This window comes from Rhinatrema bivittatum, chromosome 7 (genome assembly GCF_901001135.1).
Source record: "Rhinatrema bivittatum chromosome 7, aRhiBiv1.1, whole genome shotgun sequence".
NCBI lineage: Eukaryota > Metazoa > Chordata > Amphibia > Gymnophiona > Rhinatrematidae > Rhinatrema > Rhinatrema bivittatum.
The window spans coordinates 242,468,199-242,482,420 of record NC_042621.1 but is presented as its reverse complement, the minus strand read 5'-3'; positions in this window follow the sequence as shown (position 1 = coordinate 242,482,420).

Here is a 14,222-nt window from a genome sequence, read left to right as displayed (position 1 = left end):
TCATTTAAAACAGATCAGAAAAAATTATTTATCACCCACCGCATAATTAAACTCTGGAATTCATTGCCAGAGGATGTGGTTATTGCAGTTAGTGTAACTGGGTTTGAAAAAGGTTTGGATAAGTTTCTAGAGAAGTCCATAAATTGCTATTAATCAATAAGGATTAGTAGCTTGAGATCTATTCATTTATGGCCAGATTTTAAAAACCCTATGCATGCCGGGCCTATTTTAAAAAGGCCCAGCGACGCCCGTAAAGCCCCGGGATGCGTGTAAATCCCGGGGCTTGCAAAAAGAGGCGGTCTGGGGGCAGGGTCAGAGGCCTCCGACATAGTGGCCATTGCCGCTGTATCAGAGGATCACGTACCGGCAGGCTGCTGGTGTGTGCAACTTGCGCCTGCCTCTACTGCTGATTTTATAACATGCGTGTGCCTGCACGCACGTTATAAAATCAGGCGTACATGTGTGCGCGCCGGGTAGCGCGCACACTTGTAAGCCCGTGCGCACCTTTTAAAATCTACCACTTAATGTTTGGGTACTTCTAGGTAGTTGTGACTTGGTTGGCCACTGTTGGATACAGGATACTGGGCTTGATGGTCTCTTGGTATGACCCAGTATGGCATATCTTATGTTCTTATGTTCTTACCCCCATAAATTTGCTTTTACACTTCTGAGTCAGGGTATTTTCTAAGATGTGTGTGGCAATGAAATACATAGTTTTACCAATTAGTCCACCAGTTTACCTAGTCCATCTACAACTCTTGAAGACCCTCCTGGCTCTTCAGCCTGAAGTCCCCCATTGCATCCAGTCCCTCTACCCAATCATTTTTTTCATGTTAACTACTGTAAACCGATTTGATATGCTCGCACGAAAAGCCGGCATATAAAAATTATTAAATAAATAAATAATGATGTTTATGATCACTTACATCAGATATTTATAAGAAGTAAGACGTATGCCAGTCACTTTGCCAGGTTTTAAAATAGTAACTTATTTGTGTAAATGTTGGCCCCACCCCAGAATGCTCCTGACACGCCTCTTTCATACACATGCAAAGTTACTCATGGACCCAATTTACATGTGTAAGTTACAGTTTGAATTTCATGTGTGCTATTTATGCGTGTAAGTGCTAATTTTTACGTGCACAATATTTGAAAATTCATCCCATAGTAAATTGCAGGCCTAAAACATGGGGCATCTCTCTCAAGTATTATTATTTACCTACTTGCAGAAGAAAATAGTGACATTGATTCTCAAAGACCACGCTTGAGTCATGCTGTTGTGGCACATCATGTGGCCAGAACTGGCCAGTCATAAGTGAAGTGACAGAGTTCTGGTGGGAGATGCCTACACAGAGGCTGCAGGTGAAGGAAAGCCAGAAGATGCAAGGATAGAGGAGGATGAGCAGGGGCCTGGATTGGAGGTTGGGTCCCGATGCCTGGGCCTTGGCCTGGGCCCAGGCTGGATGCTGGGGCTTAGGCTGGATGCCAGCGCCTCGGACTCATTCCAACACTGGGGCCTGGTCTGAAGGCTGGGTCCTAGGGGCCTGGTTTGAAATTTTATCAGAATTTAAATTATTTCATTTTAAAAATGGCCGAAATGAAATAGGAAATTTTGCTGCACTTCACACCACCACCAGTAACACCCAGACCCAACACCACACCAGACCAATCACCAGTTACACCCTCATATCCTTAAACACCACCAGCACACTTTCAATGACACATACTCTCCAAATATAGCCACACATACTCTAATGCACACAAATAGAAAAAAATGCAGACTGAGAAATACTGAGTGATGAACAGAAAAGACACGTGGACAAACACACAACAGTAGACAGATACCTACTACTACTACTACTACTACTTAACATTTCTATAGTGCTACACGACATACTCAGCACTGTACAAACATACATAAAGACAGTCTCTTCTCAATAGAGCTTACAATCTAATAAAACAAACATACAGGACAAGAAACTTGGAATATTTCATAAAGCAGACAATGGTTAAAAAGCAAGAATGTTAGTTAACAAGACTAAAAGCAGACATCAAAAGGATGGGTCTTTAGATGGGATTTAAACATGGCAAGAGAGGTACAGCCAGGTGGAAAGCACGGAGTCTGGAATTAGCAGTAGAGGAGAAGGGCACAGATAGGAGTGAATTATCTGACAGGCAGAGTGTATGAGGAGGGGTGTAGAGAGAGATAAGAGAGGAGAGGCAGTGAAGTGCTGCAGAGTGAAGGCATTTGTAGGTGAGAAAGAGGAGATTGAACTGTATGCGGGAGCGGATAGGGAACCAATGCAATGACTTTAGAAGAGGGGTTATGTAAGCATAGTGACTTTAGCAAAAGATAAGTCACGCAGCTGAATTTAGGGCAGATTGCAGAGGAGAGTGTTTGCTCAGCAAACACTCTAGGCACTCTACTAGAACTCCCAGCAATCACCAATGTACAGCACTGACCACCACACTGAGCACCAGGTCCCAAAAAACAAGTGAGATTTGAATTTGGTGCTTTAAATAGCAGATGTAAAAGCATCCATGCATCCATGCATATTTGATGATGTATACAAGCACTCTGTTCATAAAATACTGAAATGTGCACGTACTTCCATACCCTGCCCTGGAAATTCCTTTACAAATAAACCACCAACCACCCTTATATTAGCAGTGCCACCAATAAACATATATTTATTAATATATGTATATGTGTATTTTTTTATATATGTTTTAAAAAGATTTTATATTGCCGCCAAAATTTAGAATTGCAAGGTGCTGCTATATTCACATTCCGTCGTATTCTATAACTCTATAGATGAAAACTTTTTAATCCAAAAATTGTTCAAAACTAAATTGTACTTAGCTGCTTAATCCTTAATTCCCTTGACATACACTCTCTTGTATACACCTCCTTTTCTATGGGACAGCACCAGTATTGCTCAGTACGGTTCTGAAAATTAACTTTTTGTGCATACTAGCTAATTTCATATGTACATACACATTTCACACTCACAGCCCCTGTGTAATTGTTTGAAAATTGATTCTTATATCTGCAACTTTACTGGCAAAGAATACGGATGCATAAAGAGGAATACGTCATTTCAGAGAAAAGACAACATAGATAGAGAATGCTAACTACTATTGTAATAATATTTTCCTTGTGCAGAGCAAAATAATTCAGTTACAAATATTGCCAAACTACTAGTACAATCTCTGTTCTTTCCCAAGTGCAAAAAGCAATCAACGCTAAAAAAGATTCAGCATATTAACTAGCTGAATCTCTTCTGGAATCTTAATCATTATATCTTACCCATGTCTTTGAAACGCTCTGGCTGCTAAGGTTAAAAAATGAGAATACATGTGAGATTGAGATTTTGACAATTACTCTTTTTTTTTTTTACCAGCATTTCTTCCTGCTTTCAGTTCAGTTGGAACCAGGGCTGAGATTTGGCACCATGAGCTTTCACTAAATATCACCTGTGATAGGAAAAGGGGTGTGTTTTATGGTAAGAGACATCAATGAAATGCTAACCTTTTCACAATTGTGATACATTTCAGATTTGTTGTATTTCCTGCATACAACCACTGGGGGGAGGAGAGAGAGAGAGACTAACTAACCATAATACCCTCACACTAGATAGGTATTTATATCTCTATGGGAAGCCCACCTAGTAACTCGAGGTGAGGTTTAGGTAGTAGTGTAGGGGTTAGTGGCCACTTTGACATTCAAAGTGAGACGTACGAACAGCACAGTGCTCTCTTGTGAAGATTTGAGGATCTTCGGAGTGAGGAAACTCACCCAAAGATGAGATTTGTGCAATGTTCTCTCAACCTAGCATTATGGTGCTATCGCAGGCGTTAAAGGTGTTTTCGCATGCGTTAAGGGGTTTTCGCATCCGTTAAAGGCCCTTAACACATGCAAAAATGCCATAACACGATTTGATAAATGACCCCCTTAGATTCAATTATTGCAATAATCTTTGGCTGGGAACTGTTTGCAGGGCTCCTTCTGCAACCCTACAATCACTAGAGGTCACTGCAAGATGACTTTTGACTCTCTCCCTTGAGGGAATGTGGGTGCTGCCTCTGTTACATCCCCAGCCCCTGCTGACTTGAGGAGTGGAAACCTGAGTAGGGAATCTTTTCCAAGTATTGCTGCATGGCAATGTCTATAGTGCTGCTAATGAGTATCCAGGCTGTCCTCAATATTATACATTTTATACCACTAGAAAACATAAACTCATTGATTTTTCAATGAGTGCAGCTGTGCATTCAAATTATTATTTTTTTTTAATCAACATAGAACCAAGTTGAAATAAATACATTTTGCACTAATTATACGTTAACTCAGCATGCATATCATGGTTTTGAGGGCAGTAATGGATTGTTGAAATAGAGACAGATTGGTAATCTCCTGGACTTCTATCACATTGGGTTTCTTGCACTAAAATCCCGTATTACATCCACAAGAATTGAAGAACTGATTCATCTTGTAGCTTGATCTAAGTTTACTGTTATTCCAATAGAAATGAAATGCCACTTTAAATGTATCAAATTGGGACTTCATTGGAAGAACATAAGAATATAATTTTTCATAATGCTTTCATATAGGCCTTTATTTCTGCACATGCAGATAAAATAGATTATATTGTAATTCAACTTTTGAAAGAATATTACTTAATATAAAAATACATTTAAAGATTTTATAGTGAAATTATTTTATCATAATTATTTTCAGAAAAATATTTCACTAAACCAGAAGTTTAATTGTATCAGAAAGAAGAGGTTTCTTCATTAATTTTTGTCAAGTAATAGGAAAAAAAAATACCCGAAACATATAATGCTATGTATTAAACAAACTGGTCATATGATTTTAACAGTCGCATGTTGTTTTGATGCAGACATAAATTGAGTTAGACCAATCCAACTTTTGTGAAGAAGCTAAACACAGTTTTATAAATTGCAAGATTCAGAGCCAGGTCTTAAAAGTACTAGAACAAATCAGGAGGATTTAACATTGAGAGAAAAAAATATTCTCCTTCTTAGTCTTCTCTATCGATCTGTGTATATACCTATAGGATGAAGCTATTGTTTAGCGCATGCTGATGATCTCTAGGCTTCATGGGATTAATGCAGTATTTGATTACACAGAGATCTATAAAGCTTAAGGATTCTCATCATGAGTTAAAGACTTTCCTAATGCGATAGGCATACATACCGATTGAGACAGATGCTAATGCTGTGAGTTTAGGGTCTGTCTCTCTCTTTTTCTCACACATGAACTTCATGCTAAAAAACAGTACCTATACTTGTGAATTTCAGTTTTGTATTTATAATTCAGCTGTGAGACTGACAAGCAATCCTTAGATTATTTGGTGATTTTTAGCTATATTGCACAGTTGTTTTTCCATATTAACAGTAATTCTTATTTTCTTTATGAAGTGAGATCTACGTCATTAAAATATATGGGAAGAAAATAGGATGTCTGTAATTGTTCACTATATCAGGATTCACTGTAACAGGGTATTGCAATTTATTTTAATGAGTAGATTCTTAAATAGGAAAAGCTACCAAGTTTTGAGTCCCTGGAGTATGGGATCATAGTGCCTTATGTAATAAATTTTAACATGCATGGTAAGACCCTCTTGTGCATGCTAAAAATTACATGCTATGTAGGGAGGTTTTAACATGCTCATTAAAGGGGTCAAAAAAACATTAGCATGAGTAAGCTAACATTTGCATGCCCACACTTGAAAAGGAACGTCATATGCAAATGAAGGGTTGCTGAGCCCACTCCTCATACTATTTTTCAAGTGCTCAGTAAAATGCTTCCTATTAAATATCTATCTTGGTACCTTATTCCTGCAAAGGTAGATTTTAAGACCCATGCACAGGTGTCCATGTGCACGCGGTTGCCAGCACGCACGTGAATGCGCCAATTTTATAACATGATCTCGTAAACATGCACGTTATAAAATCACGTACCTGTGTGCATGGGCACGCGAGTGCTGTCTCACGCAAGTAAGTGGGGGGATTTTAGCAGATGTTTACAGCGACACAATAGGCCTTTTCCCCAGTTCTCTCCAGCAAGCAATGGGTTCCGAAATGACAAAGGTCTTTTATCTCATTGACACTTTAGTGTAGCCAAAGACCATCGTAGGTATTCAGAATCTTAAGGCTGAAGAACAGTCTAAGCCTGAAAAACATTTTTGAACTGACTGTTTTGGTTTGAGTGCAGAGCTCATTTCTGTGAGTACTGAGGCAGTAGCAGATTGTGTAATGTAGCCATTGCAGTGCTTACAATTACATGAAGAATGAAATAATCAGATGCCATACTTTTCTGAGACAGGGCTACCATTCTGCCCTGGGTCTCTCCTTTACATACTACCTTCTATTCTCAATCATGTTCTCTCAAACTGCCCTTTAATGATCCTTACTGACATATAGGCAGAGGATTCTAAATGCACAATAATGTCAGTTTTCTTCCCTCCTGAAACTGTCAGCCTTCATAAAACATAAGACGTTCCATGCTGGCTCTGACCAATGTCCATTGAACCCAGCATCCTGTCTTTAACAGTGGTCAGTCTGGGTCACAAGTACTTGGAAGATCTTAAATAGCTGATCTATTTTACTCCCAGGGATAAATGATGGCTTTCCTAAATTTACATGGCTAATAACTCTTTATGGACTTTTCCTTCAGGAACTTGTCCAATCCTCTTTTTGAACCCCACTATGGGGGTCATTTTCTGTTACGGTCCTGGGCCTAGCCCAGGTCCTCCCACTTACCTTGAGGCCGGCCCGGGCCGCTGAGCTTCCTCTCCGGCTGGCAAGGGCCAATCCTGGCCCTGCCGCGGCGCTGCCTGCTCGAGGGAGATGCCGTCGGCCCGACGCGTCTGGCCCCACCCCCTAGGCGCGCGTGCACGGGGGCTCCAGATTTAAAAGGGCCAGCGCGGGAGAAGTGAAGACAGCCCTCCGATGATGTCAGACGCTGCAGGGGTATTTAAACCCTGCAGCTAGGCCTGTCCAATGCCTTGCAACGAGGTTCACTCTTGTTAGAGTCTCGAGTTGCTGTTCCTGGTTCCTGACTGTCATCTGTCTTCTGGCTCTTGACCCTGCTTCGTCCACCGACTCCGGCTTCAGCATCCACTCCTGGCTTTGGCTTCGGCATCTGACTTCTGGCTCTTGACCCTGCTTCGTCCACCGACTCCGGCTTCAGCTTCTGCTCCTGGCTTTGGCTTCGGCATCTGACTTCTGGCTCTTGACCCTGCTTCGTCCACCGACTCCGGCTTCAGCTTCTGCTCCTGGCTTTGGCTACGGCATCTGACCTCTGGCTCTTGACCCTGCTTCGTCCACCGACTCCGGCTTCAGCTTCCCCTCCTGGCTTTGTCTTCTGCATCAGACCTCTGGCTTCTGACCTTGGTTTGTCCCTGGACTCCGGCTTCAGCCCTTGTCTCTTCTTCAGGTATCCTGTGTTTCACTCGCCTGGAAGTTTCGCCTAAGTCCCAGCGGCTCGGGTTCTCACGGGCTCCTCCCGGGGGGGCTGCGGGCTTCCGAGGGTGAAGTCTCTTCTGGTCCTTGGCCGCAGAGGATCACACCTAAGACCAAGAGGCCCAGATCCCTACGGGCTCCTCCTGGGGGGGATCTCGGGCTTCTAGTGGTGAAGCCTTCTCAGGAATACCTCTCCTTTGCCACCTCCCGGCTGCAACATCCACTGTGGGCAGCCCGCAGCGCAATACCATCTGTCTCAGCCGGCCCAAGGGTCCACCGTCCTAACATTATCTAAGCCTATCGCACGCGAAAAGTCCCTTTTCGTGTGTGATAGCTTGCCAGGGCGGAGTCGTGGTGGTGAGGGGAAGAGGCAGACGTGGCATTATCTTTGCTGGTGGCGATAAGGTAAGGACCATTATTGTCGCCAGTAGTATGCTCAATAGCACCACCTTTCACGGTGGCACTATTGGGTGTGAAAGCCAGCAGCGATAACACAGCGATGGTGCGATCGCTGCTGGCTTTCGCAGGCCCACCACCCCACCCCTGCTACCGCTGGATTCATCATTTTCTGTGAGAATGGAAAATCCAGGCCTATGTTAGTTGCCTTGACCATGTCCTTTGGTAACAGATTTCATAGCTTGATTGTGAGGTGAGTAAAAATTCCACCAACAATTTCTTTTAAATCTGCCAATTGCTAGTTTCATGGGGTGTCCCCTAGTCTTAGCATTGTTTGAAAGTGTAAATAACTGTTCCTTATTTACTCATTCCACCCCACTCAGGTTTTTATAAATCTCAATCATATTTCCTGTCAGACATCTCTTCTTCAAGCTATAGAGCAATAATCTGTTTAGCCTTTCTCCATCCTCTTTATAATTTTAGTTGCCCTTCTCCATGTCCACTATGTTTTTTGTGAAATGGGGTAACCAGAACTGCAAACAATACTAAAGGTGCAGTCACACCATGTATGTGTACAAAAGTATGATATTCTTAGTTTTGTTCTCTATTCTTTTCTGAATAATTCCTAACATTCTATTTGCCTTTTTGGCTGCTACCATAAACTGAGCCAAATATTTGAAGGTATTGTTCACAAGGACTCTGAGGTCCTGGGTGCTCCCTCCTAACCCAGAACCCAGCATATGTACCTGTAGTTGGACTTATTTTTCTCTTTAACTTATTTAACTGGAACATAGTAGGTCTTCCATTTCTTCCCTCCTTACTGACAAGTTGAAGGAAAAAGCTTCTGAGGGAGTCATTTGGGCTACTTGAAGACTCAAGGGTGAAAAGGGTGCTAAGGGAGGACAAGGAAATAACAGAAAAGCTGAATTTTGCCTCAGTTTTTATGGAGGAGGATGTTGGGAATATACCTGCACCTGAAACATTCTTTAATGGTGGAGATTCTGAGCAACTAAAACAAATTTCTGTGACAATGATCAGATTGACAAACAAATTTCTGTGACAAAGATCAGATTGACAAACTAAAGAGTAACACATTACCAGGACCAGATGGCATCCACCCCTGGGTTCTAACATAACTAAAACATGAAATTGCTAACTTGTTACTAGTAATCTGTAAACTATCATTTAAAACAGCCAGACTAGAAGGTGGCCAATGTAACACCAATTTTTAAAAATGGCTCCTGGACTGATCTGGGAAACTATAAACTGGTGAGTCTGGTGCCTGGCAAAATGGTAGATGTTTTTCCCAAAAACAAAATCACTGCCCATATAAATAGACATGGCTTACTGGAAAATAATCAACATGGTTTTACCAAGGGAAAGTCTTACTTTACCAATCTTTTTGAATTTTTTGAAAGTGTGGGGATGTTGGGGAGGTACCCGTAATGGAGAAGGTTTTCATGGGTAATGATTCAGATGGACTGAATCAAATCACGGTGAACCTAGAAGATGTGGTAGGCCTGATTGACAAACTGAAGAGTAGTAAATCACCGGGACCGGATGGTATACACCCCAGAGTTCTGAAGGAACTAAAAAATGAAATTTCAGACCTATTAGTAAAAATTTGTAACTTATCATTAAAATCATCCATTGTACCTGAAGACTGGAGGATAGCAAATGTAACCCCAATATTTAAAAAGGGCTCCAGGGGCGATCCGGGAAACTACAGACCGGTTAGCCTGACTTCAGTGCCAGGAAAAATAATGGAAAGTGTTCTAAACATCAAAATCACAGAACATATAGAAAGACATGCTTTAATGGAACAAAGTCAGCATGGCTTTACCCAGGGCAAGTCTTGCCTCACAAATCTGCTTCACTTTTTTGAAGGAGTTAATAAACATGTGGATAAAGGTGAACCGGTAGATATAGTATACTTGGATTTTCAGAAGGCGTTTGACAAAGTTCCTCATGAGAGGCTTCTAGGAAAAGTAAAAAGTCATGGGATAGGTGGCGATGTCCTTTCGTGGATTGCAAACTGGCTAAAAGACAGGAAACAGAGAGTAGGATTAAATGGGCAATTTTCTCAGTGGAAGGGAGTGGACAGTGGAGTGCCTCAGGGATCTGTATTGGGACCCTTACTGTTCAATATATTTATAAATGATCTGGAAAGAAATACGACGAGTGAGATAATCAAATTTGCAGATGACACAAAATTGTTCAGAGTAGTTAAATCACAAGCAGATTGTGATAAATTGCAGGAAGACCTTGTGAGACTGGAAAATTGGGCATTCAAATGGCAGATGAAATTTAATGTGGATAAGTGCAAGGTGATGCATATAGGGAAAAATAACCCATGCTATAATTACACGATGTTGGGTTCCATATTAGGTGCTACAACCCAAGAAAGAGATCTAGGTGTCATAGTGGATAACACATTGAAATCGTCGGTTCAGTGTGCTGCGGCAGTCAAAAAAGCAAACAGAATGTTGGGAATTATTAGAAAAGGAATGATGAATAAAACGGAAAATGTCATAATGCCTCTGTATCGCTCCATGGTGAGACCGCACCTTGAATACTGTGTACAATTCTGGTCGCCGCATCTCAAAAAAGATATAATTGCGATGGAGAAGGTACAGAGAAGGGCTACCAAAATGATAAGGGGAATGGAACAACTCCCCTATGAGGAAAGACTAAAGAGGTTAGGACTTTTCAGCTTGGAGAAGAGACGACTGAGGGGGGATATGATAGAGGTGTTTAAAATCATGAGAGGTCTAGAACGGGTAGATGTGAATCGGTTATTTACTCTTTCGGATAGTAGAAAGACTAGTGGACACTCCATGAAGTTAGCATGGGGCACATTTAAAACTAATCGGAGAAAGTTCTTTTTTACTCAACGCACAATTAAACTCTGGAATTTGTTGCCAGAGAATGTAGTTCGTGCAGTTAGTATAGCTGTGTTTAAAAAAGGATTGGATAAGTTCTTGAAGGAGAAGTCCATTACCTGCTATTAAGTTCACTTAGAGAATAGCCACTGCCATTAGCAATGGTTACATGGAATAGACTTAGTTTTTGGGTACTTGCCAGGTTCTTATGGCCTGGATTGGCCACTGTTGGAAACAGGATGCTGGGTTTGATGGACCCTTGGTCTGACCCAGTATGGCATTTTCTTATGTTCTTATGTTCTTAAATAAACATGTCGATGAAGGTGAGCCCGGTTGCTATAGTGTATTTGGTTTCTTAGAAGGTATTTAACAAAGTCCCTCATGAGAGACTCCTCAGGAAATTACAAAACCATTGGTATATGGTTAAAAGGCCAGAAACTGAGGGTCAGTTTTCAGAATGGTGTACCACAGGGATTGGTACTGGGTCTTGTGCTGTTTAACATATTCATAAATAATCTGGAAAATAGCACAATAAGTGAGGTGATCAAATTTGCAGATAACACAAAATTATTCAAATTTGTTAAAATGGCAATAGATTGCGAGGAATTGTGAGACTAGGAGACTGGGCAACTGAAGGGCAGATGAAATTTAAAGTGAGAAAGTGCAAAGTGATGCACATAGGAAAAGTAATCCTGACCCCAGGTACATGATGCTTGGTTCTGTATTGGGAGTCACTATCCAGGAAAAGGACCTTGGAGTACTTAAAGACAAGAAGTGAAAATCCTCTGCTCAGTGCATAGCAGTGATCAGAAAACAGAATGTGAAGAATAGATCTGAAAAAGAAAATAAAATAAAACAGAAAATATCAGATTGCCTCTGTATTGAGCCATGGTGTGACTGCACCTTGAATATTGTGTGCAGTTCCGGTCACCCCATCTCAAGAAAGACAGTGGAGCTAGAAAAGGTGCAGAGGAGGGCAACAAAAATGATAAAAGGAATGGAATGGGAGATCTCTCTTATGATAAATAAAGGACTCCTCAAAATCCCTCATGTAAAAACCACTCATCTGATCTCAACCCATGAGAGAGCTATATCCATCGCCAGCCCTGCTCAATGGAACTCTTTACATCCAATTTAAGAACACAATCAAACACCAGAACCTTTAAAAAAGAGTTAAAAACCTGGCTATTCACCAGATCCTACTCAGACGCTCTCAACCATCAACACCAACAGTCTCCCACCCAATATAACAACAAGAAAACAGAGATACCATCATGTCCACCCATAGACTCTCATCAGAACTACTAAACCCATCATACACCGCTCAAGAACCATTTTTTTCTTTCAATATGTATTACCCAACACTTATTGATGCTTTTATTTTACCCAACTTGTTTCATCTTATATACTCACTGTAGAAACCCTGATGTAACTTTGTCTACCTATTACGATTACTGTAAACTAGGGATGTGAATCGTTTTTTGACGATTTAAAATATCGTCCGATATATTTTAAATCGTCAAAAATCGTTAGGGCCACGATACAATATCAATTCCCCCGATTTATCGTCAAAAAATCGTAAATCGGGGGAAGGGGGAGGGCAGGAAAACCGGCACACTAAAACCCCTAAAACCCACCCCCGACCATTTAAATTAAATCCCCCACCCTCCCGAACCCCCCCCAAATGCCTTAAATTACCTGGGGGTCCAGCGGCGGTCCGGACAACCCCGCTGAACGACCTCCTGCAGTCGATCTCCTGCCGGCGCCATTTTCCGTACGGAAAACGATTCGCGGCAGGAAATCGCTCCCGGACCCCCGCTGGACCCCCAGGGACTTTTGGCCAGCTTGGGGGGGCCTCCTGACCCCCACAAGACTTGCCAAAAGTCCAGTGGGGGTCCGGAACGACCTCCTGCAGTCGAATCGTGTTGGTCTATGGCCGCCGCCATTTTGCAAAATGGCGGCGCAGAATGGCGCCGGCTGAAGACAACACGATTCAATTGCAGGAAACCGTTCCGGACCGCCGCTGGACCCCCAGGTAATTTAAGGCATTTGGGGGGGGGGGGTTCGGGAGGGGGGGGGATTTAATTTAAAGGGTCGGGGGGGGGTTTTAGGGTGTTTTAGTGTGCCGGTTTTCCTGCCGTCCCCCTTCCCCCGATTTAGCTACGGACCGCCGCTGGACCCCCAGGTAATTTAAGGCATTTGGGGGGGGGGGTTCGGGAGGGTGGGGGATTTAATTTAAAGGGTTGGGGGTGGGTTTTAGGGGGTTTTAGTGTGCCGGTTCACGATTTTAATGATTTTCACGATACTCTAAACACCCAAACGGCGACGATACGATTCCCTCCCCGCCCAGCTGAAATCGATCGTTAAGACGATCGAGGACACGATTCACATCTCTACTGTAAACCATTATGATGTCGAAACCAAATGACGGTTTCCAAAAATGTTAAATAAATAAATAAATAAATAAATGATGAGAGGTTATGCAGGCTATGGCTCTTAAGCTTGGAAAAGAGGTGGCTTAGAGGGGCATGATAAAAGTTTATAAAACCATAAGTGGAGTAGAATGGACAGTTATTTACCCTTTCAAAGGATACTAAAACAAGGGGACACTCCATGAAACTAACTACTGGCAGATTCAAAATAGATTGTAGAACGTATTTCACTCAGAGCACTGTCAACCTGTGGAATCTGTTGCCAGAGAACGTAATCAAGGCAACTAACATGATGTTTGGACAAGCTCCTGGAGGAAAAGTTCATAACATATTATTAGCCAATTAGATTCAAAAGAGTTATTGCAAATCCATTGTAATGAGTAAAAGGACTTTGACTACTTTATGAGGTCTTCTAGGTACATGCGGCCTGGATTGGCCACTGTCAGAGGATGCTGAGCTCGATTGATCTTGGTTTGATCCATTATGGCAATTCTTATGTTCTATACTTTTTAAGTTAGCCCCATGTATCAGGCTTGCTTGTATACCTCTGGAAACCAGCAGGAGAAACCAAGAGGAAAAGTGAACTGAGCAGTTTAGCATGATCATACTATTCACTCAGTCTGGCCTCTGTAACATGTTCATGCTATTCAGCTAATGCATTTTCACATTTCCATGCATGAGAATAGCATGAGCTCACTATCATTATTTCAGACATTTTTTCCATGCACATGCTAAATCTTTTTGGATCACCCATTCAGTGAATGTTTTATGCATATATTAAAGATTTTTGTTTGCCCCCACTAAAATTGGTTTTGCAAGAATGTCATTGCATAGGGCAGGTTTATCTTGAAAATCTTTTAAAAAGCCAGAATGTGCATTCCACCAGCAAGCAACGTACAAATAAATATCATGAAATCATTTTAACAGTGAATCTGTGGTGGACTTATTAAACATGCAGAGTTACACTTATTACTGAGCTGAAATACTGGCATTTGAGTTTTCCTCATTTTGAAGACACATACCA